The following is a 26,712-nucleotide window of genomic DNA, read 5'->3' as shown; positions in this document are numbered from 1 at the left end:
TGTTGTGTTGTAACTGTGAGCTGCCAGCCAGCTGTGCTGCGTGTGCTGTGGTTAAGGCTTAGAAAGATGTAGTAAACAAAAGTAGGGGTAATGCCTGCAGTGTGACATGAGGACCTCATTTAATAGTTTAATCAAATGAAGTGGACGTGGTGCAAAATAATGAAATACAGCTTTCTTCTGCATAGTGCTGCATAATCTGACCAATTTGGTTTTTTTTTTTAAGAGATGCTTTGCATTTTTTTTTTTAACCTGGAAAATAACTCAGTGTAATTTCATTATGGAAATGTAGCCATAATGCTTCCAGGTCTGTAGATGTAGTCACGCTTCCTCTGTAACTTTTTCTTATAGGCAGCAGTTTCTGGCATGGGGGGCAAATAATAAGAAGCTTAAGAGCATCTAAATACCTTTGCAAACCCAGCTGCTTCACTGCTGGGTAGCACAGGGACATTCTCATGAGCCAAATGGTGCCTTAGGTGATGACTGGAAGATATAAGTGTTCTGCTGTTTCACAATATATTGTATTTTCCTTTCTCTGTGATGGAGAGAAGATTTGATTGACCTCTGATGTAAGGCAACAAGTTGACCCCCAGATATAGAGCTAATTTGATGTGTTAGCTGGAGATGCTTGTAATCCTGGGTGATGTCAAACTGGAACTGCACCATTTACAAGGAATATCGTATGGTAGCTTCTGTGTTGCCAAAGATAAAAGTGCTGCTGTGCTTTGTAAAGTGTCTGTGAATGGGTTTTCTTTTTGGTTTGTGTTTGCTGCTTCTGGGTCCCTAGTGGTACCCACCCACTCTACCTTTTGATCTCCTTCCAGTGGCTGTGCAGTGTGGAAGTTTCTGGTCTCTGTCACTTGAGATGATGGACCTCCAGTGAAATAAAACTCATCTAGTCTTAAAGCAGAAGTCTTCTCCAGTCTGCTTCTGCTTCTCCCTGGTATTTGTCCCCTTTGAGGGAGGATGCCAGGAGAGTCAATATAGGTCTTTAGCCTTAAAACCTCATTTTAGCAAAATAGAAAACTCTATTAGAATGGAGAGGTTCTTGGGTTCCCTTTACTTTTCCTTTTAGTTAGCTTATCTGGGCTTATCTCTCTGCTAAAGTATTGAGCTCAAGTTATCTTGTGTAGTGGAAGCTTTTGTCATTTCCAGACATGCAGGGGAAGTGGCTGGTGGCCTCCAAGCTCTGGGTGCTCCCCCTTAGATGGACTTTCTAGTACTGAGAGATGATCTGCCTGGCACTTTGCTAAACCACAAGGAAGAGTGGAGTGTGTGACCAAGCTGAAGCTGGCATTCTTTGCATTTTGCTGGATGTGCTGGCATTCTTTACATTTTACTAATTCAGAGAAAAGACTGTAACAGAGCCATCTATGGTATGTGCCTGAGATTGCCTGTTGCTTGGGATCCATGTGTTGCTCCAGAGACAGCTTGCCCATCTCAGCATGCTTGTGGTTCCCCCACATCTCCCTTGACTGCTACATAATTCAAGGAGTGAGTAATTTGCAGCCTGAGGCTGTATTTATTGATGCCACTGCCTTTCCAGAGAGGGGAAACGACTCTTGTGAACAAGGGAGGTATTTAGGCAGCAGTTTTAAATCCTTTTAACTTTGTGTGTTAGACACACCTATGAATATATTCAGACCTAGCTAATAAATAACCCAGGGAAGGGAAGTTAAGAGGAAAGGACATAATTAATTCTTTAAAGTTGGATCCAGGGCAGTAATGTGTTAGGCTGGCAAGGTAAACACTGTCATTATTAAACAACAGGACGAGTAGAGGCTGACACTGTTTTCCTCCTTCTGATTTAATATTTTTTGCAATGGTTTCCATGTCTTAGATGGTCTTTGTTTGGGACAGTGGAAGCCTGATGAAGCCCTACCCCTTCTGAGGCTCATTTTTCCTTTATTTGAGCTGAGTTTTGTGTTGGTTCTGCTTTGCTGACACGACGTGTGCTGTTCGAGAAGGCTCGTACTGTGTTCACTGTGGTTGGGATGCTTGGCTCTGATTCCTGCAATGGAGTTTGGAGGGAGGGTAGTTCTGTTTCATCAGGTGATGCCTTTTCAGCTCCCTGCATTGCTGTGTTAGCCTGGGTCAAATGCACATGCTACATAAAAGAAAAAACTTATCTTTTTTTTTTTTTTTTTTTTTTTTTGGAGATGCTATCGAAAAACTGATAATGAGTTTATTAATTTTTTTTTCCCTCCTTCCTATACCAGAGTGCAGAGAAAGGGTCTGACTGTAGCAAAAAAACCTCAACCAACTTTACATGATCCTTCAAGCTTAACATGTTTTTCCAGGGTGTTTTCGTTTTTCTTTTCATAGTGGGGAGCAAGGTACAGGGGACTCTTCAACATGCAATTTTTAACATTTAAAGCCAATGTGTCTATTTGCTAAAAAGCATAGCTGTTGTGATCAATAGTAACATAAAGCAAGGCTAAGTTTTCAGCTTGTGTTAACTAACAACAGGAAAAAGTTCCAAAGTGATTGTAGTTTGAAGCTCACCCCTTATTACTCATAATAACTAATAACACAGCTTCTCCCCACTCTGTCACAGCTCTCATCTTAGCAAATTTCTTGGTATATAAGCATAAACAGAACAACAAAGACTTTATATACCTATTCCTGCTTTGCCCATGCTCCAGACAACCCAGCCTGTATATCATCAGATCATCACTTCAGTTGCAGAAACAAAGTTGTATCTATCCAGGGTGGGTTGGTGTTTTGCAACCCTGCAATGCCTCTTCCTGTGGAGTTTTTTTAATAAGTTTTGCAGCTTTGACTCTTCCAGAAGAAGTCTTGGGCAAAAAACACTCATGGAGACACCAGTGGAATAGCTGCAGCCACCTTCTAAAATGGGTGATGGAAGGATGCCTGCTTCTCTTAGCAATATTTTCTTTGGAAGACTCATCTCTTCAGCATGCCCGTGGCTTTCTGTGTCTCCCTAGCAAGCTACAGCACTGAATACTCCTTCTTCCATTTTTTTCCAGTCAGTTTAGAAGTTCCTGGTTAAATGCATGGTAATCCTGGTTAATAGCATGGTAAACTATATTTATGTATTCCTTCAGGGTCTACTGCTTATGATTGTAGAATATCTTGCAAAACTCCCAGGAATTTGGAGAGGAAGGGAGTCCTTCCTTGGTAAGAATCCAAAAAGAAGTTGCACATTGTCAACTTGCACAAGGTCTTTCTTTAAAGTATGAACTCTTTTCTTTTAGGGGGAGGGATGTGATAGAAACTGGTTGGCCCTTGGTGGGTGGCACAAAGAACATTGACTGGAGGGGCTGTTGTTCTGTGGTTTATGTGCTGTTTATTTTGCAGCCAGTAATCTTTTTATTTTGCTGAGGCAGATGGAGGGATTCCCAGTTCCACAAGCATAACCCTGGGAGAGATTAGTTGGTTTTAGGTTTCACCACTTGGATGATGAGGTTAGCCTGAGACAAAGATGTGTCCCTGTGTATGGGAATGGTGTTGGCCCAGATCTTTTCTGGAGATGTAAAGCCTGAGAGAGGACTCAGAGGTCAGCTTCAGCTTCTTGAGGAATGCAATGTATGTTCACTCCATGGTATGTGTGGATTGCTGTTCTTTCATTTCAAAAAAGGGTAAAAAATTAGTTACAAGCTTGTTTTATTTTTAAAAAATACTCTGATTGGAACTCCAGTTAACTCTAAAGCAGAGCCTCCTTTACAGCTACATAAATATTTACATTTGTGATACTGAAGTGCTAATGATAAAGAAACTTAGGAGATTTTTTCATAGCTATAAAGCAAAGACTATTTCTCCCAGTCTCTGCCTTTTAGCACTTTTCCTTCATTTCTCTACTACTGATCTGAGCAGCATCCTCCATCTGCAGACACCAGGACTTTTTCCATCAATAGAAGTCTTTAGTAGTTATTCTGCAGTTCTCTTAACACTTGTTACAGAAATGAACTCCTCTAGTTAAAGCTGTAACACTTTTGATGGTCTCTAGAAAAGTGCACCTCTGAAACAAGCTGAAATGGAGACGCTTGTTTCCTCTTCTCTCTCATGGGCTCTTATTCACTTCCCCATCTGCTTTGACTTTGAGGATTGCTGAGGTTCTTCCTCTGTCTGACTCACTTGGCATAAGCTAGAGAAGGTTATTTTTCTTCAATAGCCAAGTTTTTAGGACTTCAGCTTATTCATAAATAATCCTTGGAATTCTGATAGATGTCTTTCTCTTCTTTTCCCCTTCAAAACTGGCTTGCTGTAGTTAATGTACCAATTAGGGAAGTGTTTTTTCAGTCTATAGATGGAGTGGAGAGTTGCTGCAGTTGGTAAGCAAGAGGGCATGTACAGGATGCTGAGGAGCTTTCATTAAATATCCATGTTTTAAGTATTCATCTTGCACAATTTCTACTTGTGGTTCTAGCACAGAAGAACATCAACTGTAGAAGAAAGCTTTACTCTGTTAGTCTGTGTACAAGCACAGCTCTAGAGTACAAAATCAGGATGAGACAAAGTACAGGACCTGGATACACAGAAACATCTTCAAACGTGTTACTTTTTAGTGTACTTGAAAGAGAAGGACAGGGAGATGCTCTGCCTTTGCATTCATGCTTGAGGACCTGCACCAGTAATTGGCTGGGATGTGTGAATGGTTATTTTAAGGCATCATTAAAACTTAATTTCAGCTTTACTGAATAGAATTTTAATTTATTTTACTCTGAGATGAAAAGTTGCAGTATTGCTGTGTTTGAGCTCCTGGGTTACAATCCTGGTATCTGTGCAACCTGAATTACTTGGAGTCTCACTGCACGTTGGAGGTGATGCCTCCTCCTGTTCCCATACATGTGTGTGCTGTGATATAAAAGCTTTTGTTGAGTAGCTGTCAATAACAAATGTATACAAGGTTTTCTGGAATGAACAGTTAATACTTCTAATCTGCCTCAATCTTAAAATTAAATTTAAAACTATCTGAACCAAAAGTCCCAAAATTCTACGGTGAATTTTTGTACATCCCAGTCAGGTAAATCTAACAGAAACCTATTTTCATATAAGTGCTGGGCTTGCTATAGTTACTAAACCTTTGACTTCTGTGCATTTGTAGCTACAAATGAATATTAAGAGTAAAAGAATAAATCTCTTTGACCTTTCTGTAATAATAAGTTGCTTTTGCCCTCAATGAACTGAAGTGTGAGTTCACATCTGCTTTTTCCTAACAGCTTTGCATTAGCCAGGAGTGTGTGTACGTCTGAGTTTTGGCTTGGTTTTTCCTGAATTCCCCCACATCTTGTAGCCATTTTACTGCTGCCAAAGCACGAGGTGGTTTTTAGTTTTCTTTTAGTTTTTGTTTGCTGAGCCTTGTGGGCATGTGACATACTTGGTGGATTTGGAGGTTCTGCAGACCAGCTTCTCTTGACTTGAACTTTCAAGCCTTGTGATCTGCACATGGTCCCTTTGGCCTCTTAGTAGCAAGAGACAGCATCCCTTCACAGAGAGAGAGAGGATGGAATTTTGTCCTACTTTGAACATGTGGGATTCTAAGTGTTTCCTATTAGATGTACTGGTAGAATAAACAAACTGTTTTGTTTAGTAAAAGCTCTTTATCCTGATAGCATTGGAAGCATCTTATAAAGCAATGACTATAAATTTAAAGCTAATATTTGTTATTATTTAAATAAACAGAAATCAGCATGGTCTACAAAGAGCACAAGTTCCCAGCCTGAGGACCTGAGAGACAGACCTAACATGGATACAGGCTGTGTACTTTTTGTCCATTTCCCTTTTAAATGTGTGGCGTTGTACATATAATTAATACTTTTTAAGGTCTGGGTTAATGATAGAGTGGGTGTTTATTGCAGTGGACACAGATTTCAGTTTTCAAGTTGCAGAATAAGTGTAGGAGGCATGTAGGATGAGCAGATGTTAAGGATGGCAGATACTGGTTGCAGCAACTTTGTTGCCTTAGGACTCCCAGTTGAAGCCTCTGAACTGGAAAGGGTCAAAGTGCTGAGTAGCTGTAGAGTGTGAGAGTAGATGAATAATTCCAAAAGGCTAAAGAGAACTTTCCATGACAGCCTGTTAAATTTCATTGCTGTTTTAATTAGGAAGCAGCCCCTTATTTTTCATGAAGTATTGAAGCTCTGTTACATTTGATGCAGCAACAAAACGATCAAGCAGTTGTCTGGATGCCAGCAGCCCTGAACTCCAAAGTAATGGTATTTTTGAGAATCAGTGTTAATGCTTTGAAAAATCAAGCTTAGGACTTGGAAGCAGCAAATGCTTATGAACAGAAGCAGTGATGGGGGAGAGAATACAGTGTTCTTGGTAATGGGGTGACCCCTGCATCTCTAATTTTGCCTACCAAGTACCTGTTTTTCATATATGGAATGCAAAATTTTACCTTGGAGGAACTTCATTTTAGGGGGTGGAGGAGTTCAGAGGGCTTTTCAGGCCTGAGTTCAGATCATAATCCAAGAGTGAAATCACTATCTTCATAGACTGATACTGTATGAGCTGTATGTTCATCAGGCTTCTTAAAAAATTAAAATTTGGCAGAAGTCTGAGGGACTGGGGGGTGAACCCTTCTCTTTAAGCGATGGTTAAATTTTAAGTTCATATGGGTATGGCTCTGATCAACATCCATTTCAATGGCCTTATAAAAAGCTTATGACTTGGCAGGGCTTCAAGGACTGGAAAAAAAAAAAAAAGCTCCATATACAACATGTTTTATTAATGTTGAAGGAGTTACATTGCTGTATTTCAGTGTCTGCCACTGCACAGTAAAGTTTGGTTTGGCTCTTGTGTACTTTTGCTTTTTCCCTGAATAAAATAAGGTGTGAGTTCACATCTGCTTTTTCCTAGTAGCCTTGTATTTATCAGGAGTATACATATTTCTAAGTTTTGGCTAGTTTTCTTCCTTAACTCTTCTGTGTTGCAAAGTAAATTCATTATTCTTGACCCTCAGCTGGTACTGCAAAGTGTATTCACATAAACCTTGATGTTAAGCATCACATTCCACTTACTTGCTGTGATGACTTTTGGCCTCCTTTTAAGCTATATGTAAAGGTGAATTTGAAATTAGGCAGCTGACAAGTAAGTAGTCTGTTAAAACTTGGCAAATGTGGCTGACCTTAAAAAAGGCAAGTTTAAAAAAAAAAAAAAAGAAAAAAGAGAGAAATCAATGTTGTAAGACATGTGCTTTAAGATTATATTTCTGCAAATAATTTCTGTGGCCAACATGCTAGGGAAGGTAGATAAGACAATTCAAGCACAAAATCACAATTAACAAGCACAAATGAGTGTTGCTTTGCTGAGGCTGCCTCCCTGTTGGGCTTGGCTGGTGATAAAGGGGGAGAGAGCTGGAGGGAGATCGCTTGCGGTGTGCAAGGCATCAGGTCACCCACTGAAACAGGAGTCTGAATTCAAATCCTGAACACTGGCCTCTTTTAATAAGCATTGTGCAGCCTGGCTGAAGGACACAGTCTGGGTTCTTCGAGACAGAAGTGTGGGTGTGTGACTTAAAAGTAGATTTTTCTCCCTGAGTGATCATGCTGTTAAGGATTAAGTGAGATGGCTGTATCTCTGTCTTATGCTTCTGATTTGTGGGTGCTATTGCTTAATTAATATTTATGAAGTACTTGGGGCACTTTAAAAGTGCTGTAGGATTGTAAAATGTTATTGCATTTGCGTGTGCATGCTCTTAAATGTGAAGCTTTCCAGCTCCTGCTGCACAAGTGCTTGGCTGAGTCACGCAGGTTCTTCCTGACCCAGTTCTCTCCTTGTTTGCTCACTCCTCCCATTTGACCCAAGCCATCAGTTCTTTCCTCATCCTCCTTTCTGCCATCGGTTTGTCAGTCTGTCCGTTGAGGATCAGGCAGCTCCATTTCCTCCTGCTCCACAAATGTTCAAGGTTAGAGTGGATGGGGCTTTGAGCAACCTGATCTAGTCATAAATGTCCCTACTCATGTCAGGGAGGTTGGACTCAATGGTCTTTCAGGGTCTTTTTCTACCCAAACCATTCTATAATTTTATGATCTCTTCCATAGAAGCCTCTTTGAAACAAATAGAGTTTTATATCTCCCCTTGCCCTGTTCCAGGGGTGCCCATGGACACCTTGACACCCTTCCATGTGGCCATGAAGTAGGGCGTTGGACCCTGGCAGCAAAAAAAAGTTTTTTTTTTTCCCTTTAGTTCCTCCCTCATCTTTCCCACAAGCCCTGCAGAAGATGTCTGGTAGATGCCCTTTAGGGAAACTGTTGAGACTTTTAATTTTCTTCTGTGGGGTGGAGCTGATTGAGCCTTAGCTGTTTTTTAATTTGGTGGACATAGAGATCCCTAGAGCTGGAGAAGAGCTGAAGGCAAGCTGGGCCTGGACTGAGGCTGGGGATGGATGTGCCTGGGGGTGAAGCATGCAAGCTCAATGTTTTGGTCCTGCCTGTCACAGGGACCAAGTGAGAAGGTGCTTTCCCAGGGGAGACTGGAGGAAGGTTAATTTGGAGCTGATGTAGCTGTTTGTGGACAGGTGTGGTGCTTCCTCTGCAGAAGTCACCCTGTGATGATAACTGCTGTCTTTGCAAGGCACTTGCATTGCATGTGTCTGACCTGCAAATGTTATGCGACTTTTTTGCTATTCATCAGCACTAGACAGCTGAAAACCAACCGTATGACAATGATTTGATTACTTACTGGAATTCCACTTCCCTGATCAGAGGAGGCTAGACTTTTAAAGAGGCTTAATATAGTACCTGTGGATGAAAACAGAAGTCTGGCATTGGACTGTCTAATAAGAGACAGAGGAAAGCCAACTGCTTCACCAAAAGCTGAAATCCCTGTGTAACCAAGCTGAACCTCCCTGGGGCTTGCTGGTGTTACCTGCAGTGCTGGCACCAGCATCCTCTGAAAAAAGAATGTGTAACTTGGTCTGCTTCCCCTCCCTGAGCCAAGGCTTCAGTTCAAGCATGGATAAAGGAATTTGATCAGGCTGCTGAGGTCGGTCACACTTTGAATGAAGCAAAATGGAGCAGAGTTACAGAACACAAGGTTTTTCTTGTGAAATCTGAAGTGTTTGGCAGGTCCCTGAAACTATGCATAAGTAGTCCCCATCAGGTTGCTGTGTACTCTGGTTCAGCTCCCTTCTGTTACCCTTGTGTGATAAGAGTGCTGTGTGGCTGATACAGAATAACTTAATTTTTTTTCCTTGTCCTGTCAGCAGATACCCTCAGCATCTCTTAACCTTGGATATTTATGGCTTGAGATAAGGTGTGTGTTGAGTTGCAGTTAATCCTCAATTAGATCCGTGGTCAGTCCAGCAAAGGAGGCAAAATTTTGTTATGCTGAAACCCCTCTTGGTGTTCTTAAAATAAAAATGAGAGGAAGGGAAAGGAGAATAGATGGTTAAGTGGTTTCAGTCACTATTAATGTTTGCCTACTACAGCAACAACTGGCATTTCACATTTTTCCCATGGCAGAAGAGGAAGGAAAGGAAGGAGGAAGTTGGCTGTACAAGATTAGTTAAAGTAGGTTAGTGCTTGTTAAACTGGTGTGTTACAAAGCAAAGTGGTTGGGGTTTTATGCTTCATTGTATCCAACATCCACAGGAGTCTTGGCATTGCATTCTCCTTGAGGATCTAAATTTGAATTGTCATTGTCTTGAGGGGGTGAGATTGAGCTGAATGTACAGCAGGACCTGGAGAGTTAACTTTTTTTTTCTTATTTAAGGTATTCCTCAGCTCCTGGCAATGCTGCAAGGTGTCATAAATATTGACAGCACATAAAATTTTGTTCTGGATGATTTTAGCACTTTTTGACCTGTTCCTTCCCATCTTTTCCATCCAGTCATTCTCATAATTTTATTTTCTTATTTCCTTTTTTTTCCCCCCAGCAGTTTGTTTAGCAAGGAATGACATTCCACCAACAAACCAAACTTTGGGTAATCTAGAAAACTCGGAGCTGACCCTTCTGTGAATGGAATTTTAGGTGGGGAGATGATCTCTAAGTGGAGGTCATCCTGGGATCTCTTGTTCTGTGTTCAGCCCATCAGTGATGTGTCCACCATTCACCTTGGCTGACTGGAGCCAAACCTTTGCTCCTTGTGCCCGTTTAAGAAGTTCATGTCTTGGAAAGGCACTGAGCTTCTGGGCTGGTGTGGTTGCCTCAGCTATAGGAGTGTAAAGCAACAATGCTGGGGAAAAAGGAGGGATAAATGATTGTTGCTCTTTATTTGCAGGGGGAATTACAAGAACCTGGGATACTTTTAGTGTCTTGGAACAATTTTGATTTGAATGCAGGGTTGGTTGTGACCTATGCACATTTACAGAATGAAAAGAAGTATTCAAAGCCATTGCACTGCATTAAGAAAAATCTGATAAGGTTGCAGTCCTTTTAATTATATCAGCTGACCTTCTCGACTAACCAAGTCCATTTTGTTAATCTGTTTTTGTTATTTAAACATCTTAAAGGAATAAGTTACTGACATTTAATCAGAGCATCTGTGAAGCCTGCCTGTTGCTGTGTGCCGTGCGCATGTTGAAAAGCTTTGCCTGTGCACAGGCTGATATTTTACATCTAATGCATAACAGTGAAGGAAAAAAGGGTTTGATAGAAGAACTATAGAGCTTTCTTGTTGGTATTCCTGTTACTTGATTGTATCTGTAGTGTCTCTTAAAGTGAACATTTGTATTGCACCATGGGACAGCTGAAGCATCACTCAATCGGAGGCCCTGGAGTGATGTTGATCAACGTGTCCTCCTAGGACAAAGCTGACTTATGCTGTAACCTGTCTCTCCCCAGTGAAATCACGGGTGTATTTGGCCTGCCATTCAGATGGTGTATTTATAGACCTGAATTGGACTTTTGTAGAGGGGGAGGAGGAGCCTGGGGTTTGCAGGATCTCCCTGCCTTGCGGAAGCGCTGCTGTGCTCGGCAGCTTCTGCCGCTTGCTGCCCCCCAGCTTCTTCCTGAACCCTGGGGAAAGGGGTGAACAAAGGTGTTCAGCATCTCAAGGCTGTGTTGGGAGGTTGCTGGTGTCATTCAACAGCATATTCATATTTATGCAGTGTTTGGGCTACTTGAACAGCTTTAAAAATCAGGCCCTATAGCTAGGATAAGGAAGAGGGAATAAGCAAATGCACAAGGGACCCCTTTTGTCTTGTCCCCTTTCTGTGATATTTGATGCCAGGTAGGAAGTTGTCTTGCAGAGAGGTGAATGGGATGTAGATGTTTTAGGAACAGTGATGCAGAATATTTGCTGACATTTATGGATAATTTTGGAAAAGCTGATGTTCTTTCTTGGCTGCTGTTAGCTTTTGTGCTTAACTTCCATATTGCTGTGACCTCCTAAGATGCGTGGTCTGTATGTTACTAAAAACATAAGGCAAGTAAACTTGTCCAGGCAAGAACATGGCCTTGATGCTACCTATAGAGCCCTAGGCCTGAAAGAAATAGCAGTGTTGGAGATGGTGGTAAGGAGTAATCTTCCAGGTCTCTTTACATATTTATTCTTTTCAAGGTTCTATCTGTGCTCTTGGACTATAATTTTTTTAATTGCAAGGGACATAAATCTTGTTGTTGTATTACAAGGGAATGCACATAAATAAAAACAACTTTCTTTCAGCTCACTGTACTTTTCTCATATTAAAGGAGAAAAAAGTGCCTGATAGTGATGGTGAAAAGGTGTACACCTTTTGAAGCTATGTGGAAATGAATATTCAGTCTGTGAGCCAGGAGCAAGCTACAGCAGGGATTATGTGAGAGCTTTGTGTAGGAGGAAATTAATTCACTCATGGTTTACATAATATAAAAAAGACCCCTCTTTCCTTCTCTTATGGGAGAAGCTCCACCAAAGTCAGAGCTGCTGTTCACATGAAGGGTGATTTGCAGATTGCAGTCTAATTTAAATGTATTTATTTGTGTAAGACTGGCTCCATAAGACAGATAATGCACAATTTATTATGTCTGTTAAGCTTTCAGATTTCTACTCAGTTTAGGAAGAATTCACTGGACTTTATTACTCTGGAAAATGAGCTTGTAATTTCCTGAGAACAGTAAAGAGCATTGGCAAAGATTGCAATGTATTTCAAGACCCAGCACTGTTTCTGCATGGTGTTTGTGGGCTGCCTGGCATGGAGCGCCAGTATCCAACTTCATCATTCATCCATTTCCCTCACAGTGCTTCTAGGATGGTGCTAAGTTGGAGGTAGGAAACCTCTTAACATGAAACAAAAATGAGCAGCACTCACTGGAGGTTGAACAGAATTGGATCCTCAAAGTGAGGAAAAGTTACAAGCCAGCAACTTTATGCACTCTATATTTTTTTGAGTTATGTTCCTTCAGCTGCTATGATTGTGTCTGTACTGGGATAGACCTGCTTTTTTTTTTTTTTTTTTTCCTGTGTTAAAATGTACTCTTTGACTTCTTTGGACGTGTTGAGCACCTTTCTCAGTCCTCTTACATGTGACTTTAACCTGAATGCTCATCCTTTCCATTTAAACTGTGATGCATCTGGTGACATTTGTGAAAATTTCCTCTTGTTGCTCGTGTTCCGTTCTTTGCCCCATAAAGGCATGGGCTCATATTTAGTGTTTTTCCTTCTGCTGCTCCAGTTCAGAAGGGGCTGGAAAATTCTCTGTCAAAAACTGCTAAGGATTTTCTGGCTGCCTAAGGGTATTTTCCATCTAGTCTTCACTTCTGCCTCACATTGCCTTGTAACAGCAATGTTTCCTCAGGAACACTGTGTACCTGAGAGGAGGTAGAATGCATGCTTGCTGTAGTAGTTAATCATCTGAGATGCTGATGTGGAGTAAGTTCTTGTGGCTAACAACCATGATCAAGGCTGGTTTTTAACAGGAGTGAAGCTGGGGTGTGAAAGTTAGGTTGCTGGTAGGAGCCTTTCAAATGGGAAGAAGCACAAACCCCTGGCTTTGTTTGCAGGGAGTAAAGGACATAAAGGTGGGTTAGATACTAGTGCAGCAGGTGGACTGGGTAGAGCAAACAGATTTTTGGTAGGTGCATGAACAGCCTTGTGCTGCCTCTTTACAGCTTTGGTCATTCCTCTCAGGCTCCATGCACTTAGTACAAAACATCTCATGATGGAAAGCGAGGTGGACTTGTGCTGTTTATCCTCACTGAAGGATTATTCTTCATGCCTTGGTTTTTCGCCTTCCACTGCTCTCTTCTGCTGATCTTGCTTGTGCTGGGCTGCTACTTGGAGGCAGACAACATGATGTAGTGTGGGAACAGCCTCTTGTTGACTGTGTCCTTGAGCTGGTGATAAAGAGGAGTCCTGAGACATCCTTCTGCAGACCACAATCCCGATCGCTCTCATGCTCCCTTTTCTCATGTTTATCATACCCTCTCCAAACAGTGTAGAAAGGAGGTGTGTTTGGAATTGCTTTCATTCAGAAAAAAAAAAATAGCAAGAGTAACAAAGTGGTAAAATGTCATTTTTATTCAGAGAAATTTGACATGTCCAAGACAAACTGTTGTACTGTAGACCTCATTTGGAGTGCAACAGGAAGAAGGTGGATGTGTAGCGGGAGGAGCCCTTCTTGCTCCTAGGGCTGATCCTGAGGCCTCGGGGTTTAGCCCATTCCTGGACGATGTCCTAGGGCTGTTCCTGGGGCTCTGGGATCTACCCCTTCTTGCCTGCTCCTGGGGCTCCTCGAGCTGTGGGCTTCTCCATCCTCACTGAAGAGTGAGAGCCCCTCCGCGGGTGTCAGCTGCTCTCTTATTGGCCCCCTGCTCCTGCACATGCTCAGGAGGGAGGCCAGACACAGGTGAACCCACACCCACTCATCAATAACTCAGGGCACCTGGTCCTGTCTCACTACATGGATGTTTTACTGAAGTGTTGCAGGAGATCCCAATGCTCTGAATCTAGGATAAGGATATCCTGGGCTTAAAATGAGAAATTCTATAAAAAAACTCCAAAAGCAATAAAAGAAAAAACGTGACTCCAGGTCTTCTAGAAAAGCACAGCTCAGAGACATACTATGTCCTGGCAGATACTGTGTTGGGTGACTCGGATGCTCTGTGGTCAGTGGTAGTCTTTCCATTGTATTTGAGGTGGCTTTGGGCAGATGGATCCATAGTTACCTGGCTGAAGAAACTTTTTGTACCTTCAAAATTACTTCTACTGCTGTCATTTATGTGCATTGAGACCATCCAGTAAAGACACACATGCTTACAATAAAAAGAAGACTGAATTTACATTCTTTTCTATTGCTTTTATGTGGGCCTTTTGGCTCCCAACTCTCAGGCTCTTGTAGAGACTTCTAAGCTGAAAATGCAGCTGCATTTTTCTGTCACATGCTGCCTTGCCAGACCCAGTAATAGCAACTATTATTGGACAAGAGAAGAGAATCCTACAACCTGCCTTACCATAAGTGTGTGGAATCGTACTCATGGGAAGTTCAAGATGACTTTCATAGCAAGAAAACATTTTTTAAAACTTCCTCTGTCTCCTCATCCCTGTGCTTGTGCTGTTTGTTAAGGCCCTGGATGCTTGGGGAAGTTGTATTACTAATAAAGGATGTCTCTACAGCTTTGTGATGGAGGACCTAATGCCAGTGACTGAACTGTGAGATGTTTTGGAAGGATAAGATTCAGCAGTAGGGGAGAGGATTTCAATTACAACTGGGAAGCATTGAGAAATGCATTGTTCTGGCAAATACATTCAGCTGAGAAAGAAATGCAAAAGTGGAGACCCTGCTGGATCCTCAAAGTGGACCTCATTCCCTGTGTGGTGCAGATGTTTCCCATAACAATTCACCATGTTTTGTGCACCTCCAGTCTCCAAAATTGTACTCATGTCTGTGTCTTTTATCTTCCTAAGCTTTACACTGTGTCGTGAGATGATTTGACCTTCTGAAAGACAGTGCTAAAAAGAAATGGAGCAATCTTTTGAACTGTATTTTAAAGTGATGGGCTGGTAGTTTGGACCTGCTTTAAAATCTTCTGGAGCAGCCCCATGATGGTAATCAATTGCATCTGATCGGAAGGCAGGCTGTAGGCTTTGAGTGGGTACATTTCTTCCAAGGAAGCAGCTGTGTTCTGTGTGCACTATATGCCTGTCACATACTATATAAAAAATAAAAGATGCTTTTAGAGTTTTCTAAACTTGTAACAGCACTTTATTTAGCCCATGTTTCCCCTTTTATGTAATATATGTTTCTTGACTTCTGAAGTGCTCTTTAGTGCATTTCTGTGCAAGCCTATGAAACCTCTTTAATCCCTTATTAAAGCATTGCAAATACAAACTATGACTAAACAGTATATACCATTGGTGAAGAAAAACAACCATCTTGGGGGCCTTTATTTTAAAGATGCCTTTTTGTTTTAATTAAGAAAAATGTCAGCTTGCCAGCATTTTAGTGCTGCTTTTTTCTCCCACTACAGCTTGTAATCATTCTTCATGGGAAGATAAGATTAATTCTCGTTTTGGTTTTCCTTGAGCAAGACAGTGGAATGTGAGGTTTGTCCTGCTGCTGCATCCCCTTGTACTGAAGGTGTTGGTTAAAGTAAGGTCCTCATCACCACGGGGATGATGGAAGGAGAACATCTGGACCACCAGCCACACAGTGCTTCTATATTCTTATAATGTTACTTTAGGAGTCTTCTGGAATTAAGAAACCAGATGTGCTTGTAATGGGATTTTGGGTGATGAACAAAACCTTAAGAACTTTTTTTCTGTAAATAATCTGCTGCATTACTTTGCAGCACTTCCACCTTCAGTGCTTCAGGATTTGAAGGTGGACTTGTAGGTTGATTTACAAACTATTGACATCCAAAAGTGACCCTGTCTCAGCTACTCCATATCCTAGACTTTGATTTTTCAGTTGAGTTTTGTTTCTGGCATGTGGATGAATGTCTCTTTCACTGCTTGATGGAGATCTGATCTATGATGACAGATTAAAAGCTATAAATCAAGACTTACCTGTTTGACTTATGTTTATCTCAAGATATTGTGACTGTTTTTAAGGGCAAACAGCAAAACAAAAAGCCAAACCCTAAATTCTCTCCAGATATTTCCAATAGTTTTGATATATGTAAAAATAATAGGCTGATTTTTACTCAGCAACAGCAACTATCCTTTTACTTTGTTATTTTATTAACTTTCCAGTTGGACTTATGAAGCTTCTCTGATTCATTGTCATAGTGAACTTCAGCTGTTGAGATTTCTTTTCATAAACATTTTGAATAAATATTTGTTGGATTTTCTATCAAAGTTTAACTGGAATTCTCTTTGGAAGCACTACGAGGTAGCTGAATCTGCTGTAAGTGTAAGGGTACCTGTGTGTGCATCTTCCATGTGACATGAAATTGCCTGTGGAAGGAGCAGACTGCACTGCTCTGGTTCTTGTCTTTCTCTGCTTCTTGTGCCCTGGCCCTGCAGCAGAGAGCATTTCTAACACCAGGCAGATGAGTATTGCCACTGACCTCAGTAACCTGCCTAGGTGTTAAACCCCTGTATGCTTTGCTGGGCTATGTTGAATGCAGCAGGGGATTGAGGTCTTGGCTGTCCTGGAGGCTCAGGTTCTTGCTTCATAGCAACTGATGGATGATTACCAAAGCAGGATGAGATGCACCTTGTTGGATGTCAGCCAGCTAAGTATTCAGGCAAGTGCTAGCTCCTATCCTCAAATCACCCAAACAAACTGGCTGGAGATGACTAATTTAGGCAGTCCCCAGTTTTTAGAAGGGTAAAATTCCTCTCCAGGTGTCCCAGATCAGTTTTACTCTGCCCTGCTTAGAATGATGCAAACTGTAAGAGATACTGTTAAACACTGCTGGCTTTGTCAAGTTACAAACCCGGCAAATTGTTGTGATTTATATCAAAACCCAGCCTAAATGATAGGAGTGAATGCCATCTATGTTTAGCCCATGCTGTTTCCTTTGTCCTATTCCTCTTGGGCATTAGGAGAGAGGAAGGGTATGGGAACAGAGCAGTTGCTGAACAAAACAAGGTGAATCAAGGGCAGAGCAGGAGGCTTAACTTGCAATTTCCTTGTCTTTGTTGGTTTAAGTCTGACGCTCAGCATTGTTTCATGTTTTGCATTTAATTTCCTCAGTTGCTTAAGGAACTGAACGGGTTTGGGGCAGCAAAGGAACTTCCAACCGTGGTCAGGTGGGCCATGTGAGATTCAAATAAAGAACCCCTTTTTTTGCTTCCAGTAGAGGCTTTAATGGTTTATTAGAACAGGTGAGAGAAATGAGATGCTGGTTTCAGATGTGCAGAGAAGCTTTTTAGTCCTGGTTGTCTCATAATTTTGTTCTGTAGCCTTGTGGACTAAAAAAGTCCAACCTCAAGTGTTCTGGTGAAGCACGGAAGGAGCTAGATCAGTGCATGAGCAAGTGGAGTTCTGCTGGCAGCCAAACTGGATTTAGTCTTTTGCTGCATCTCAATGTTTAGCTTTTGTTTCCAACTGCAGCACTTTGCTCCTTTCCACTCCTGATGCTCTGGCAGCTAAGAAGTGGAATTTGCAAAGGAAAACAGTTGTAGTTCAAGAGGTGGAAAAATTACTGAGGACAGATCCTTTGGGTTTATTGGGCTTGGTCTCCAACTTTGAATTGTTCTTGTAAGTATTTAGAAACAGACCTAATCCTGAAGTCATGGGCTTGAAGGGAAAGTGGGGATGGAAATTTTTCGGGCTGCATCAGAAGCAATAGAACTTGAAAGATCCTAAATGCTTTCTTCTGACCCCAATATCATGTCAAAGAAGTCCAGAAGCAGCCTTTCATCCTAAATCAAAAGAGTTAAATATATCAGTAGATAGATGCTTATCTTCTGTAGAAACAGTAGAAAAACTTTGGGGTTTTTTCTCTATTTTTTTTTTTCTGACCCCACCTTCTCCATTCCTTTTTAATCACATGCATACCTGCTAACCCATTGCCACTCTGGAGGTTTACATGAAAAGATCTCTGTTGCTTAGGAGTTAATCGGCTTCTACTGGTTGTCCTTCCTCCACCTGAAGTTCTCGGGAGATTTTTTTTTTTTTTTTTTCCTCTTGCGTCACCCCCAAGAATTTAGAGGGCAATAAAGAGCCCTTCCCTTATGTCCCTGGGAGAGCCCTTGGGTCCTTCAGGCACACAGAACCACACAGCTTTCTGGCTTGAGAAGACCTCATGGTGGTGATTGTTCAAGTTTGGCTTAAACCAATTGGTGAAACTTCACCAAACTGAAAGCCCTTGACTGGGGGGACGTGGCAGCTACCTGCAGGAAGCATTTCTGAAGCTTAGCTCTGTCTTCTCCTGACACTGTGCAGTGTCAGGTCCTTACTGGGTGATCCAAGAGCTGTAAGATTTGTTTGCTTTTGGTGAGCTGGCTGCTTAAGCCATTTTCCATAAGGATGTAACTCGTAATGAGGCTGAGTTTCCTCACCTGGGACACAATCATTTATTGCCATCTGATGGGTTAGCTGTGATCTCTAGCAACCTCTAGTGCTAAATGGTTATGCTGTACTCTTGCACCCCTTACACTTCTCTTTTGGTGGGGGGAACAACATAAGGGGCATTTGCTACTGCTAGAAAGTAGGTTAAACACCTCAGGGAAGATGTGGTGATTATCTCAGAATACTATCCTTAATCTAAACCCATTCTGTATTTAGATTTCTGAGCAGGCATTAAGTTCTGGTGTCTTTGTTTTCTGACATTTGTCGAAATACCAGCATTTACTCAGATATCTAAAGGATATTACTTCTTATTATTTGTGTTTAGGGCACATGAAAGTTAATTTGGCATTGATGTGTTGCTGTTCTCCGTGGTGCAAATCTTTACAGTCTTAAATGTGCTATGGAAAAAGTGCAGGTGCCCTTAGACGTCATGGTAAGCATTTTAATTGAGCATAGGTTGGAACGCTGTGTAAGTATAGATCAGAAAAACATTGTTTAGCAATAGATGTTATCTGGAATAATGTCTAGATTTAAGTCTGTTACTGTTAAGGGCAGGGCACCTGGAGGGGAAAAAAGAAACAAAAGCGAAATCGTTATCTTGAAAAAGATAACTCAAGCATCAACAAATGAAAGCACAGAGAATAAAGGTATTTGACCTAAGGTAAGAACAATATTAAATACTATGTTATGGTCCCTGCCTTAAAACGTTTTCCTTCAGTAAGATAAAATAAAAAATGTTTAGCAAACTGATGCCCTAGAACCAGACAACTGAAGCAGTGGTTTAGACACTGACTGGGACTGTGCCTGGAGTAAAGGTAGCTTAGTGAGCATTACTTTTGCTGCTAAGATTATTCCTCTGTGCTGTTGAATACAGAATTTATTTATGCTCTTGATGCAGGAGGTAGATAAAGCTAATTCTGTGGGATTAAAGCTTTCTTGCAGAGACAAACTAGTGAGCATCTGTGCGTGGCTGGGGAAATGTGAGTAGAGGGGTGATGCTTTCTGGGATCCTCACTCTCTTGCCATTGTGCTGCCCCTCTTTGCAACCTTTCTGCATGGATCCTGTGTGTGTGAAAAGTTCCTGCATGTGAAGGGTGGTCCTAAGGATGGACTGTGGAACCAGGTAACTCCTGCAACCTGTTTATGAGGACAGCTTGTAGGATGGGCTGTTAGCCAGGCAGACTTCAGCACTGGTGTTGTGCTCCCTGTGGCTGTGGTCTCTTAAGTGCTCCTTTGTCCCTTTCCCCCCTATTTATAGTAGAAAAAAAAAATAAAATCCTGGGTCATATGGTAACCAAATATGTTGCCACAAAGCAGGTTATGATCAGCTGAAGCAAAACAAGGAGCAAAAACTTCCCTGGACCTGAAAAGGGTTGAAAAGTATTTGTATTAAATGGAGAAGGCTATACATTCTACCGAAGAGACTTTCAGCTCAGCAATACCAGTTCTATTATTTGTTTGTTGGGTTTTTTATTTTTATTTTTTATTGTTATTTGTTTGGGTGTTTTTTATAGGGAGTTCTTCTTTTTAGTTAGGTTTGTTTGTTTATTGTTTTGTCACCAGCTCTCCCTGTTTGGTGCTGTGTGGGATGACAATCAGATCCTGAAGACAGCAGGCACTGTCTGAGCAGATGATGAGCCTCAATTGAAGGGATAGGGGAAAGGGGGAAATCCAAAGGGTGTTTGCAAGAGGTGAATCACCACTTGCAGAGGTGTAGATAGGCACTTGGAAACCCCACTTGCACGTGGAGGTGCAGGTAGTGCCTTGGCTTTGTGGCTCTGTGTGTGCTTGGGTAGCACCTGCAGCTCCTGTTGACGCTGGGGTGGTGTTGCACAAGTGGTGGTTTACAGGTGTACTAGAGGAAGGGTGTGCCCTGGTGATTAGACTTGGCCTTAGCTTCTTGGTTTTCCTTCCCTGCTCATTGCACTGAGCAAAAAGCTACTTGGCTGTACCTGTGTGGGGTAGGGGGCATCCTGTTGGGCAAAATCTGTTGTCATTGCTTCAAGTAAAGATCCTTTGCTTTGAAGAGTGGTTGGGACAAGGGATGCAGGAAGCTCAGGAAGGAAAGTACTGGCAGATATGTCAGCAAAGTTGCCTAATTGCCTGGTGTACCTGTAGCAGGATTTGGTAAGTGATGGTAGCCTTTATGTAATTTTTGTTTTTGTTTTTTTTCCAGGATGCCTAGCAGCTGGTAATGAAGTCATCACAGGGCTAGTTTGGTGACTGGTCATAACTCTTGATTAATGATAAAGTAGGGAGGAGTGCACTTTACAGAGAAAATAATGAGCAGGTCTTGCTCTGGCCGCCACCAGCCTGTATGTGAAGCACGGGAGGATGCAGGCACTGCCAGAATTTCCCTTGCTGTGTGAATGCAGAGCAGTAGCAGGCTTAGTTAATTTTAGATAATATTTGATGTCAGGCTTTGAGATGCAGGTTACGTGGACTTTTGCTGACTTGTTTTGGGAATGTTTTTGTGAACAGCTCACTTTCTCCCCTGGCATGCACTTGGGAGTTACAGAAGCATTGGGCTGCTAGGTTTACTGGGCAAAATCTGTGCCATGTGCTAATGCTATTTAATAAGGTCCCTTATTTTCTACTTGTAATATGCTGTGTTACTATGATCTTCCTCTTTGAAGGTATCACTGTTGCAGACATCTCCCTCTTTAGGGGGCATCGGGTGGAGCAAGTGAATGGAAATGGTCTTTTTGTTGAGAGGATGAAAAGGCCAAAAGTTGAGCTGTATGAAAGCAAATCAGGCATCCTGCTGAAGGAGTTGCAGGGTAAAAGATGCTCTGTAGTTGCATGCTAGTGGTTTCCAGCCATCTACCTTGATGTAGTAGCTACAGATCTACAGCTATAAAGGTCTTGTAGCAGCACTCTGAGGTGCTTTCTGCCTTGGCAAAAGTGATTTTGAACGTAAAGGAAAACAAAATAAAAATGCAGTTCAATTCTCTGAGCTTTGCTGATGTGCACTCAGTGTTGTGGCTTCAGCTGTGAAGTGCCTACGTGCTCAGCCTGCCCTGCAAGAGGATGGATCAGAATTAAGTGTGTGCCAACCTGTTTTGTAACCACAGACCACGTGTGTTTATGCACCTAGAGAATAACCTGCAGGTCCTACAGCACAGGATGGGCCTGGAGGCTTCACTCAGAGGTTCCTCAATCATCTCTGAAAATCACACATGAGCTCTTCCCTCCTGGCTCCTGCTCCAGGCCTCGCTCGTCGCCTCCTCTGCTGCCGGCATCGCTTCTGCTCTCATGGGCCATGGCACGGGTGGGAAAACATCATGGGTGTGGAGGGGGGACAGTGTGCAGGAAGAAGGGTAATTTGTGGGAATGAGAATTTTCCAATTTTGATTTTATTTTACAGGTGAAAGGGGGGAGTAGGAGTATGACATTTTTCTAATAAGACGGGTGACGTGCTAGTCATCATAAAAGGTTGCTAAATAAGGCATAGCATCTCTCCTTGAGGCTTTTCTTTGAGCAAGCATGTGCAAATATTGGTAAGCAGCTTCCAAGCTGATGCTCTCCCATTTCCTTACCATTGCAGTTTTGATGCTGTCAATTTTCTGTTGAGGCTTTCAATACTGGATGTGCAGATTGATCATTACACTTAACTGCTTTTTAAAATCCAAATAATGCTTTTGAGCCCTGATACTGGTATAGTGGTTTTCACCTGAGCTCTTTACGTAAAAGAAGGTAAAATCAGGTTGCTAAGCTGCAATTTGGTACTGTGTTTATTGACCTAAAAGTCAATATAGTGTAAAAGAATATTTCCAAACAAAAGATTTCTCTCTTACACTGTATCAGGGCTATGAATAGAAATCAATATTATCTGGAAGTATTTGAGCCTATTCAATAAAAACCATACACTACAAAATCTTGGAGTAGGAGAGTTCTCTTCCACAAAAATTGTTCATGCTTAGTGCTCATCAAATAACTGAAATTGCTTCATTTGTTGTCAGAGTTGATGGCTGAGCTCTGTCTGACCCCCTGCTGATGAGGCTTTCTTAACCAAGGCTGCAACTGGGAGTTAAACTGCAAGGTGTGGTGCAGAAGTCACCCCAGTTGTAAATGGAACAGGTCCCACTGGAGTTATGAGATGTTAATGCTGAAAGGAGCAAGCTCTACTTGAGATACAAGGGTTTGCTAGGACAAACTTCAGACTTATCCATTGAATTTGAGAGGGAGATTTTTGGATAAGGGCCCGAATTTGCTTTGGAGCATCATTCTTGCCCAGCTGTGGATGTCACAGGTGCTCAAACACTGAGCTCCTCACCTTCAATCTGGAGCTTTTGGGGCAAGGCAGGTAGGTTGGGTGTGCTTGAGTGGATCTTGGATGTTTGGGGTCAGATGATGGCTCTGGGAAAGCATGATCTACCTGCACTGTGCAGGTCTGCAGCTAATGGTCTAAATGCCCAAGTGTTTGAGCTGTTGTGTAACACACCTGGAATCTGAGTGCCAGGTTGCAGATTTTTGTTGCATCATTCAACCTTCTCTTTGATTACTGGTTTACAACCATTACGCAGCTCTCCTAATTTATATAATGAGGTGCTGCACAGCTTCAGTGACACAGGGAATTGAGCAGTAAAGTGATTTTGTGTGATGGTTGCCTGGCAGGTGTTGGGCAGAGCTGGGCAGTGGTGTTGCAGTAGATGCAAACAACTTTTGAAGAGCATGGGGACATCACTGCTGCATGGGGTGAGGGGTGATACAGACTGTATTGGCAGTCATCTGTGAGCCAGTGGGCACTGTGTTTCATTTTCAGGCCCCTCATGTCCTCTCCTGGCGTTTACCTGTTCAACCAATAAGTGTGGTGGCAAAAGGATTCTTGTGGTGTTGCCACTGTGGATCTTGGTATAGAGGAACCTTAATCTTGGCTGTCAGTGGCAGACAGAAATATAGGTTTGCACTACAATATTGTACCAAGAGAGAGGATCCTTAACATGGAGAAGAAAGCTTGTATTGATGTGTTTTTGTGTTATATGCAGATACTTGGTTTGAACACGTGCACGTTGCCTTCCTTATCACGAGGTTTCAAAGTACAGTAAAAGTTCTTTATTGATTTTGATTGTGTGTAAATGAAGAAAATCAAGTTAATATGTGATGAAAATCAGATGAAGTGAAGTGTGCAGGCAATGTGACTAGGATTAGAGTGCCTTGCAACTGATGATAATTTTAAGGAGTTTTGATGGAGCTCAGGTAGCTGCCAGGAGGCAAGGTGGAAAGGCATAAAGCATGCCTGGTCTCTGTTTCACTGCATAGAATTTGCTGGTAGAAGTAAAAAGTAAACCTGAAACTTCTTTCAGTTCTGTGCAGATATCCAAGTTCTAGAGAAAAAATTTCTGTCCAGTGTTGGAGTGATCAGGGAAGTGCTCTTGGTTGGGTGCTTCCTTGCTTCCCTCTTCTACCACCATGTTCATGGTGACACTGTCAAAAGTGTTTAAGCTTTTAAGTTTTAAGTTTAAGAGTTTTAAGTTTAAGTTTTAAGTTTAAGAAGTTAATGTGTATGAAAGAATTTTCATCTCCCAGTTCTTGATAATCAGGGTTAATGGGACTCCAGTTAGCATCCTAATACTGCTTGCTTTGCAGTATGTACAATTGTGTGAAATATGCTTTGCTTTCTATTGTTTCAAAATTCTTGGCTTTTCTGCATCCAGTGTTCCCCATCTGATGCTGCCTGTAAAGAAAACCCATCAAATAATCCAGAGCAACCTCGTGTGTGTGTGTCATGAAATGCAATGAGCTGCAAGCTGCCCTTTGCTCTGCTGGTACAAGTGTGGTGTGATGCAGTGGTTAGTGGATCACTGTTCCATTTGCACTTGTCCAAAGCAAAGCAGATTTTCAGCAAGTAATTTTTTATCCTTTTGTTTGTATGGCTAACGTGCAGTCATTTGTCTCACTGAGTGCTCCAGCAGCTTGGATGCTGTTGCCCTACTTTAGCCTCCATGTGGACCTGTTTGAGGTCAACCCAGGGAAGAAGTTGCTGCTCTAAACGTGGCTTTGTAACATGTGACTGTGGGAAATGCCTTGACCAAAGAGAATATGTCCAGGCTCCCTTCCCTAAGGAATTGGGAAACACAGCTCAGACCATTGGACAAACTTCCGAAAAGGTCTTGAGTCATTTTCTCCTGGGAGATGCACCAGAAGCCGGAAAAGGATGTCCTGTAATAAGAATATCTTGGGATATAAGCATAGGCTGTGTATGAAAGGCAAAATCTTAACAGCAGCATGCATGTGATTGTGCACCCAGCAACTTGGGGTTTTCCTTCTTTTCCTTGACACATCATTTGATATGAAATGATGAGGAGGTTTTATAGCAGGCAGCAGCCAGAATTCAGAAGTACTCCAGAGGTTTGTTTGGGTGCTTTTAGCTGTGGGATTGGCTCCGTTTGGGCGTCTTGGCTATCAAAAAGTTGTAGCTGTATCAAATATTCCCAAATATTCTGCAGTTCATCTCCAAGGTCATTAATGCCTTTATCTTGGTGCTTTCTTTTGAATTTGTTGAAAGCTTCGTGATAGCAATTACAACCAGATGGCAAGATAATGTGTTCGATGTGTTGAAGCCATCAGCTGGCAGAGCAACAAAACATGCAACTCGTCTCAGAAAAATAAAATGGGGTTGTGTTCAGGGGGGGAAGAAAGAGCAAGTTGGAGGAGTGTTTTTTTCTGTGCTGGGCAGTGTTTGGGATGGGTGGGAATGTGCTGGGGATGAACCAGCAGAGCTGCTGGAAACTCTGAGTGTCTTAGAGAACCCCAACTTATTGTTCCTCTAGATATTTCTGACATAGAATAACCCTTTTTCTATTACAGGCATTACATATATAATCCATAGTGCCAGGGAGCTTGTCTTTTTAACAGTGTAAATAGCTGTAATGCTGCCTTTAAGCTTTCCTTTCCCTAAACATATTACAATAATTGATCATTGGCTTGGGCAATTTCTGCTTTAACTGTCTCAGTATGTAGGGAGCAAGATTCTGAGCAATTTGCCACCAAATGATCTTATTTTATCAAAAAGGATGTTTTTTTCCCCTTCCTATTTTCATTAAATCCAAGCAGAATAGGTTGTGTAATAAGTGTCAGAAGGACTCTTCTTTACCTTCTCATTTAACACTGTGCAATGTGATGACTATAGGGCCTTTTGGGCAGAAATTATTCAGTTATGGGTCAGAATACAGCAGGGCAATGAAGGAGTCTGGTTGCTTTTTACAGCTCTCCTTATACAGATAACATTTATCTTCATCATCCTGCCATGGCATAGAATAATGTTTTTCTTGGTAAAGCAGTAAGAGCTCTCTGATAAAACACAATTTTTAAAACTGTCTTTTTAAGATTCAGAAAGGAGGAGCTAAGTCAATGCTCATCTACACTTGATAATTATTTTTCAGTAAGGGAAAAGAAGGAAAAGAAATCCACATGGGGAAATTGTTCTGCAATGGCTATGCTTAGGCATGTGGGAATTAATCCTGTAGCAGTTTCATGGGAAGCAGAAATCAGTTTTTTGGGAAATTGATTCTTTGATGTGGACAGCCTTACTGGTTGTACAGCCTCTTTACACACAGTACTAAAGTATATATAAAGACTTTTTAGTATTCTTTGCTTCTTCCTGAAGCAATCTAAAAATTCCTACAGAATAAAACCAAACAAAAAGAAAGCCCAGAGGAAGAAATTTATGATCTGTATTACTGCTTTTTATTGCTAGGGCTGTTGATTTTCTCCACTTGCTAATACTTTCCAAGTCATGAAGATCCAAGTGAGCCTTGTATGTGTGTCTCCATACACACACCCTCATTCCTTAGTGGATATGATGAAAAAGCTGCAGTGACTCAGAGTATACTTGCTGTCTACTTCAGCAGTGTTAGCCATAGCTGTATGGCTTGTCAGTTCAAAAGGAGCAGCAGTAAAACCTGCTTCCTCTGCCAAAATATTACAATTGTGGTATTAAAAGCCAAGTTGTCAGTCTCACTAATGAATGAAACCACTGTATTGCAGTATATGCCTTGGAGAGAACTGTTCCTTGGAGATCAACACAGGATGGCTAATAGGAGCCGTAGGTGAATGCTGCTTGCTTAACATAGTTAATCATTGCTTTATCAAGCAGTAACCAACTTTTAAAATGTGGTCCTGAAAGTAATTCTACAGGAATGCTGGGGAGAAATTCCAGTCTGTTTGTGACTGCTCTGCACGGATGGTTTTTACTTGTTAGTGGTGCCAAAGAGGGTTTGCACACTCTACCTGGGTTTTAAGAGTTCAGGTAAAACCTCTTTTAGCTCCAGTAATTTCCAGTAAGAACATATTAGGAAAAGGAGTGACACTGCAATGAAGAAATTAATGCACAGTTCTGATGGAAGGAGCAAGGAAAAAGAGG

The 26,712-nt window shown here is 41.8% G+C and overlaps 1 protein-coding gene across 1 annotated transcript in view; it reads left to right on the top strand.

Moving 5' to 3' along the window:
* Positions 1–26,712, top strand: part of AKAP13 (A-kinase anchoring protein 13) — a 205,591-nt gene that overhangs the window by 20,890 nt on the left and 157,989 nt on the right. The gene's annotated exons all lie outside the window — the stretch shown is intronic.

Source organism: Calypte anna, chromosome 10 (assembly GCF_003957555.1).
Source record: "Calypte anna isolate BGI_N300 chromosome 10, bCalAnn1_v1.p, whole genome shotgun sequence".
NCBI lineage: Eukaryota > Metazoa > Chordata > Aves > Apodiformes > Trochilidae > Calypte > Calypte anna.
Note: the sequence above shows the minus strand (reverse complement) of the source record. Positions and strands in the feature narration are given on the sequence as shown.